At 38.7% G+C, this 8,444-nt stretch overlaps 1 pseudogene; it reads right to left on the minus strand.

The window, feature by feature from the left end:
- Positions 1 to 5,965: 5,965 nt before the first annotated feature.
- Positions 5,966 to 6,083, minus strand: LOC126253821 (5S ribosomal RNA; annotated as a pseudogene).
- Positions 6,084 to 8,444: the final 2,361 nt, after the last annotated feature.

An 8,444-nucleotide genomic window follows, 5' to 3' on the forward strand; every position in this document is an offset into this window, starting at 1 on the left:
GTTTTGACATATTACGTTTTCTGTCATGCTATGCTGTATGCTCAATTATGTTACTATAAACCAGTTTTTATCTAATGGGTATATGAATTAAATGCAAGACATAAATCTTTGTTCATCATTTTCAGAAAGAAATAACGTGTAACGAAATAAACTAAAAAGAAATGGGAATTTCACCTTCGGAATGAACGAAAGAGGATGCAATACCTCGTGATGAAGAGTAAATGGATCAGAATTAACAAGCATTAACGAGAATATACTATACACATCGTATGATAGCAGTCTTAACTAATTTTTTCTTTCAGAATACGAGGCGATTGATGCAGGCTGTCAGACAGAACTACACATCTTAGTTTTAGTGATGAAATATGCTAGAAATAAGGAATAGTTGTATAATGAATAATGAAGTGACTTTTTTGCAGATGATAATGAATGGTGATGAATAATGATGAAGAATATGCTACTATGGATAATGAAGTTTTTCTTTACAGATGAAAATAATGATGAAGTTTATATATTTGCTGTTAATTAAGGGATGCTATGTAGTTATTTAAGTATTTGTTGCAGTTCGTTTTGACAGTATGTCTTATATCGCATGGTATGATGACTGAAGGTTTTGGAAAGGACAGCTAGAGAACATATATATTTTTTATACACATTTCACTACCTGTTAATTCGAAGTTCACTACTTTTCAGCATAATATGCGTTTCTTCTTTCAGTTTCATAATCCATTTTGTATATTCTGCAGGAGAAATTATTCATGAAATTAATGTGCTACAAGCAGTTGTTCATTAAACCTATGTGATTTATGAATGTGATCACATATACTCTACTTGTTTCATAACCTTGCTACAGCTGACTCATGACGAATGACGTTACACATCTTCATTTGCAGCAATAACTCAAAAGCAAACAAAGGAATTACCAGTCCCAAATAATGCTACTAGTTTAAGAGAGTTCTGAGTAATTCTGATCAGCTCTGAATAGTATGTCACTTCAATAATGACTTCTGAATAATGCATAAAAATGCTTTGTAACTGGCCAATGAAGGCCACTGAATACTGTAATAAGATGACCTATGATGCCAATGATTACTATAATTAGATTAATTATGTATAAATGCTATGCCAATAATTAACTCATTTTGAATGATGACTTCTGAAGAATACAAAAAAAATGCTTTGTAACTGGCCAATGAATGCCACTGATTATTGTAATAAGATGACCTATGATGCCAATGATTACTATAATTAGATTAATTATGTATAAATGCTATGCCAATAATTAACTCATTTTGAATAATGACTTCTGAATAATGCAAAAAAAATGCTTTGTAGCTGGCCAATGAATGCCACTGATTACTGTAATAAGATGACCTATGATGCAAATGATTACTATAACTAAGTGAATTATGTTAATACTATGCCATTCATTAGCTTCTGTTTTGAATGATGACTTCTGATGGTTTGTAACTGGGCAATGAGTGCCAATAATTAGTATATTCAGATAATTTATGAACATTATTCTGTAATACTACATACATGGTACAGAAATGCTCAGTAACTGGGCGATGAGTGCCACCAATTACTCAAATCAGTTGTTAGACTAGTGTAATTCTCAATGAAGACTACTATGTGACTTAATGTCCTTCACCTTCTGACCTAATTGCCAGAAATTACTGCAATATCCATTTGTCCTGTCTATCCTCATGATCATGGAGCACTATATTTGGTTTTTGCACTAATTCTACATTGGTCTACTTTACAAGAACATGGTGTTGACACGACATGCTGTCCACCACCTTGAGCGACGGAGATGATATTATGGTCCCACTGTTTGGTGTACCTAGTGTACTGCCAAAATGATAGCATGGAATATTATTACGACATTTCAGTGTCTTGGCTACACTGATTAATACTTCAAGGAGAAGAACTTCAGATTGTCTCACTTGGTGTTGCGCTTCTGTAGAAATATATGGACTTTCAGTGCAGCTGCGTGCAACCTAAAGTTCTACAACCATGACGCAATCCTTCCCATTCCTTTCCCAATTCTTGTAAAATGATAAAGACATATACAGTGCGTGTGCACTTCATTTCATTTGTTAACACGATCAGTTGTCCTAAAAATACTAAAGACTTCTACAGTGCGTGTGCACTTTATTTCATTCCAAGATATGTTATGTAAAAATGCTAAAGACTTATACAGTGCCTGTGCACTTTATTTTACTCTATGATATGTAAAAACGCTAAATACTTCTACAGTGCGCGTGCACTTTATTTCACTCCATGATATGTTATGTTAAAATGCTAAATACTTCTATAGTGCGTGTGCACTTTATTTCACTCCTTGATATGTTTATTTGCTGTAAAAAAATGCTTGAGAGTTTTACAGTGCTTGTGCACTCTATGCCATTCGTTAATATGATTTGTACTCATTACGTATACATTTTGTGATATGTTCTGTACTACAGTGCGTGTGCACTTTATTTCATTCCATGATATGTTATGTAAAAATGCTAAATACTTCTACAGTGCGTGTGCACTTTATTTCACTCCTTGATATGTTTATTTGTTGTAAAAATGCTAGTGAGTTTTACAGTGCGTGTGCACTTTATGCCATTTGTACTCATTACGTATACATTTTGTGATTTCCTGATATATTCTGTACTACAGTGCGTGTGCACTTTATTTCATTCCTTGATATGTTATGTAAGAATGCTAGAGAGTTTTACAGTGCGTGTGCATTTTATGCGATTTTACTCATTACGTATACATGTTTGTGATTTGCTGATATGTTCTGAACTACAGTGCGTGTGCACTTTTGTCATGTGTCAATATGATTTGTACTCATTATGTTTATTTGTTGTAAAAATGCTAAAGAGTTTTACAGTGCGTGTGCACTTTTGCCATTTGTTAATATGTCTTGTACTCATTGTCTATACTTTTTGTCATTACCTGATATGTCCTCAGTGCATGTGCACTATATTTTATTTCATGTTCTGCACTTATATATATGTAAATATTTTGTGATTGTAAACTTAGTTAATTAAGAAAAATTTGTTGCTCATGGCAAGTCTAATTGACTCACCATCGCTGCCAAATTTTTGCCCCCCCCCCCCCCCCCCCCCCGGTGGAGGGTTATGTAAGACGTATGCTTTGCCGGCGATGGGCGAGGCATGACAGAATCTCTGACCAGAGAGTAGTTTATTGTTAGTTGTTGCTTGTCGCAAGTCTGCGCTTGACTGCGCGAGTCGACAGTAGTAGTCAGTTGGATACAGTAGTACTCGGTCGGCTTTAGTAGCGAGTGAACAGTTGTAGTCTGCGGGAGTCGGCATGCGTCGGCTGTGTGCTCTGGTCGCGACTCTGGTCAGGACTCTGGAGGATGAGTATTGTTGTAGAAGGTAAAGAAGCAGCCTTGCGCATATTTAATAATGTATGTTAATTGTAATTTAATTTGTTCAAAAAAATGCCCCAATAATAATTTTTATAATATGAAATAACTCTTTTAAAGAAAAATATTCATTTCAATTTAAAGTATTTCCAATGCATTATCATTGCATCCAAGACTCAAAAAAAATATACGCCAGCATTGCACGAAGCTGTGTCGAAAAATGACTGATGAAGAGCAGATATAATTGCAGTTTTATTGAGGTAAAAATTTTTGCTTTTTTTATTCAGAATACAGGGCCGGAGGTCAGCGCTGCTGTCCTTATAAATTTAACAGGTTACAAAACTTTTTTATTATTTTGGTGTTTAGGAATTTTTCTATTTCGAACTTGACATTAAATGAGAATAGAATTTTGTGGTAACATTAAATGTGAATGCATTTCTGCACACAGACAATAAATGGGAGCCAATTTTGTTCAGAGGTCATAATATTTAAAATTCATTTAATTTTTTTTTTTTGTGGCGAGGTTACGCTTGGCACATTTTCATTTAACAATATTTTGTAGGGAGTTTACGTCTGGCTCCATTCTCATTTTTCATTTAAACATATTTTCTGCAGGGAGGTTACAATGGCCTGTAGTGTATATAATAGGCTGTGTTTTAACATTTTTAAATTGTTATATGTTTTAATTGATTACAAAATTATGTCTCAGTATAAAATAGGAATAATAATATTAATAATAACAGTAATTGATTTCAGAAATCAGTAAATAATAGTTAAGAGAAAAAGGAAATATATTTATATATCCATGAATTTATTATGTATCAGTACAGATATTCAGAATGAGATTTTTCACTCTGCAGCGGAGTGTGCGCTGATATGAAACTTCCTGGCAAATCAAAACTGTGTGCCGGATCTTTGCCTTTTGCGGGGAAGTGCTCTACCATTTTTTTTTTTTTTTATTTGGTTAGATATAGTTCGTTGCGTTTGGTCTCGGCGGACGTCACAAGACATCCGTTCAAGTTGATCGTTGATTCCTTGAATCAATTTTTTTTATTGCAGAGAGCACGCAGCTCTCTGACCGAACACGCTGAGCTACCGTGCCGGCAACCATCTGCGCTAACCAAACACGACTCACGGCTCGTTCAAAGGTGTGTGAAATCTTATCGGGCTTAACTGCAAAGGTCATCAGTCCCTAAGCTTACGCACTACTTAACCTAGATTATCCTAAGGACAAACCCTTGCCCGAGGGAGGACTCGAACCTCCACCGGGAGCAGCCGCACAGTCCAGGACTGCAGCGCCCAAGACCGCTCGGCTAATACCACGCGGCTCTCACGGCTCGTCCTCACAGCCTTACTTCTGCCGTATCTCGCCTTCTACCTTCCAAACTTTACAGAAGCTCTCCTGCGAACCTTGCAGAACTAGCACTCCTGAAAGAAAGGATATTGCGGAAACGTGGCTTAGCCACAGCCTGGGGGATGTTTCCAGAATAAGATTTTCACTCTGCAGCGGAGTGTGCGATGATATAAAACTTCCTGGCAGATTAAAACGGTGTGCCCGACAGAGACTCGAACTCGGGACCTTTGCCTTTCGCGGGCAAGTGCTCTACCATCTGAGGCTGCGGCTAAGCCACGTCTCCGCAATATCCTCTCTTTCAGAAGTGCTAGTTCTGCAAGGTTCGCAGGAGAGCTTCTGTAAAGTTTGGAAGGTAGGAGACGAGATCGATATCAACCGCAAAACTGTCATGTCTATCTGTCTGAACACGCCAATTTCCAAAAATACTAAACGAACTTTCAAGGTGTTTTCATAGGTAACTTAAGAGTAGCTTGAGGCAACGTATGTGCTTCATTTCATCAGCATCGGATTATGGACAAAAATATATCGTAATTTAAAGTCTCATCTAAAATCGTCTGCTCAGCATTGTAATTCGGACGTTTAATCGTCACGTCGTAGCAAACCAAAGAATCAATAGATGAATAGATGGCACAGTTAGTTTTTTTTTAACTTGGTGACGGGAGTATTTTCTGAAGTTTAAGTCAGTGACAGAATTGAGTAGCAGAATCTTATCTATGGAAATATAAACTAACATTGCATTTAATTGGTTAGTATGTACAGATTTACTGGTTTCCCTTTGCTTATTAAACTCTTTTTTTTTTTCAATTCCTCCCGAACAGGCCATGAAGGCCCAACGGTACTGACAGGCCCTCGTTTCATCCTCAGCTCAAATGGTTCAAATGGCTCTGAGCACTATGGGACTCAACTGCTGTGGTTATCAGTCCCCTAGAACTTAGAACTACTTAAACCTAACTAACCTAAGGACATCACACACATCCATGCCCGAGGCAGGATTCGAACCTGCGACCGTAGCAGTCGCACGGTTCCGGACTGCGCGCCTAGAACCGCGAGACCACCGCGGCCGGCTCATCCTCAGCTCATAGGCGTCACTAGATGTGGATATGGAGGGACATGTGGTCAGCACACCGCTCTCACGGCCGTATGTCAGTTTAAGAGACCGGAGCCGCTACTTCTCAATCAAGTAGCTCCTCAGTTTGCCTCACAAGGGCTGAGTGCACCTCGCTTGCCAACAGCGCTCGGCAGACAGAATAGTCACCCATCCAAGTGCTAGCCCAGCCCGACAGTGCTTAACTTCGGTAATCTGACGGGTACCGGTGTTACCACTGAGGCAAGGCCGTTGGCTTGCGTATTAAAAACTTAACGAAACTGCTTTGCTTATTTCGATAGGTTTCATTTGTATTTGACTTCTTGGTTGGGAAAAAGAACTTGATTGAGTTTTCAATGTGATTTGGGTGCCTACTTAATACATTTTGATTTCGTTTTGTTTGCGAAAAAACGCCTAGAAAACAGTCCAGTCTTTCTCAGTACACTCAATGCAATGATACGGTGGCGCACGTCCTGCAATGTTTCTCAAGTGATTTTATTGAAACTATTCGGTAAAAAATTTCATTTTTGTCTTACTTGTAGCTTCATGTGCCAGGTTCATGATGTGCCGATCACTTTGTTAATGATCATACTTATTGTGATTTATACGTGGAAGCAAGACACTGCGCGAATTCAAAAAAGTTTGCAATGAAAAATAGGGGTCGAAAAGATTTTTCGTTTGGTGCATATTACATAATATGTTGCTGTGTATGAAATTTAGCTAAAATACTGAAGTTTGCTTTAGACTTGGGTAGAGGCCTCTGTCATCAATATCGAGAAAATTGATCTGAAGTAGCACACCCGTCTGTGATAGCGCCGCGCCGGCGATAAAGCCAGAATGAAATATCCACAACATTCCTCATATTTCATAAACAGTTTGAGATATCGAAATGAAACTTCAGCAAATGGTCGCACACAAAGCGCTATTCCACTAACTACAAACTTTTTCGATGAAAGAATGTAATTTTTAACGGCCATTGATGGCTGGTGAAACGAGAAATGCTGTTAGTTTTGGAACAACATAAGTGAAGAGATCCCCCCATGAACCATGGACCTTGCCGTTGGTGGGGAGGCTTGCGTGCCTCAGCGATACAGATGGCCGTACCGTAGGTGCAACCACAACGGAGGGGTATCTGTTGAGAGGCCAGACAAACATGTGGTTCCTGAAGAGGGGCAGCAGCCTTTTCAGTAGTTGCAGGGGCAACAGTCTGGATGATTGACTGATCTGGCCTTGTAACATTAACCAAAACGGCCTTGCTGTGCTGGTACTGCGAACGGCTGAAAGCAAGGGGAAACTACAGCCGTAATTTTTCCCGAGGACATGCAGCTTTACTGTATGATTAAATGATGATGACGTCCTCTTGGGTAAAATATTCCGGAGGTAAAATAGTCCCCCATTCGGATCTCCGGGCGGGGACTACTCAAGAGGACGTCGTTATCAGGAGAAAGAAAACTGGCGTTCTACGGAACGGAGCGTGGAATGTCAGATCCCTTAATCGGGCAGGTAGGTTAGAAAATTTAAAAAGGGAAATGGATAGGTTAAAGTTAGATATAGTGGGAATTAGTGAAGTTCGGTGGCAGGAGGAACAAGACTTTTGGTCAGGTGATTACAGGGTTATAAATACAAAATCAAATAGGGGTAATGCAGCAGTAGGTTTAATAATGAATAAAAAATAGGAGTGCGGGTTAGCTACTACAAACAGCATAGTGAACGCATTATTGTGGCCAAGATAGACACAAAGCCCATGCCTACTACAGTAGTACCAGGTTATATGCCAACTAGCTCTGCAGATGATGAAGAAATTGATGAAATGTATGACGAGATAAAAGAAATTATTCAGGTAGTGAAGGGAGACGAAAATTTAATAGTCATGGGTGACTGGAATTCGTCAGTAGGAAAAGGGAGACAAGGAAACATAGTAGGTGAACATGGATTGGGGGGAAGAAATGAAAGAGGAAGCCGCCTTGTAGAATTTTGCACAGAGCATAACTTAATCATAGCTAACACTTGGTTCAAGAATCATAAAAGAAGGTTGTATACCTGGAAGAATCCTGGAGATACTAAAAGGTATCAGATAGATTATATAATGGTAAGACAGAGATTTAGGAACCAGGTTTTAAATTGTAAGACATTTCCAGGGGCAGATGTGGATTCTGACCACAATCTATTGGTTATGAACTGCAGATTGAAACTGAAGAAACTGCAAAAAGGTGGGAATTTAAGGAGATGGGACCTGGATAAACTGAAAGAACCAGAGGTTGTAGAGAGTTTCAGGGAGAGCATAAGGGAACAATTGACAGGAATGGGGGAAAGAAATACAGTACAAGAAGAATGGGTAGCTCTGAGGGATGAAGTAGTGAAGGCAGCAGAGGATCAAGTAGGTAAAAAGACGACGGCTAATAGAAATCCTTGTGTAACAGAAGAAATATTGAATTTAATTGATGAAAGGAGAAAATATAAAAATGCAGTAAATGAAGCAGGCAAAAAGGAATACAAACGTCTCAAAAATGAGATCGACAGGAAGTGCAAAATGGCTAAGCAGGGATGGCTAGAGGACAAATGTAAGGATGTAGAGGCTTGTCTCACTAGGGGTAAGATAGATACTGCCTACAGGAAAA

This window comes from Schistocerca nitens, chromosome 4 (assembly GCF_023898315.1).
Source record: "Schistocerca nitens isolate TAMUIC-IGC-003100 chromosome 4, iqSchNite1.1, whole genome shotgun sequence".
Classification (NCBI taxonomy): Eukaryota; Metazoa; Arthropoda; class Insecta; order Orthoptera; family Acrididae; genus Schistocerca; species Schistocerca nitens.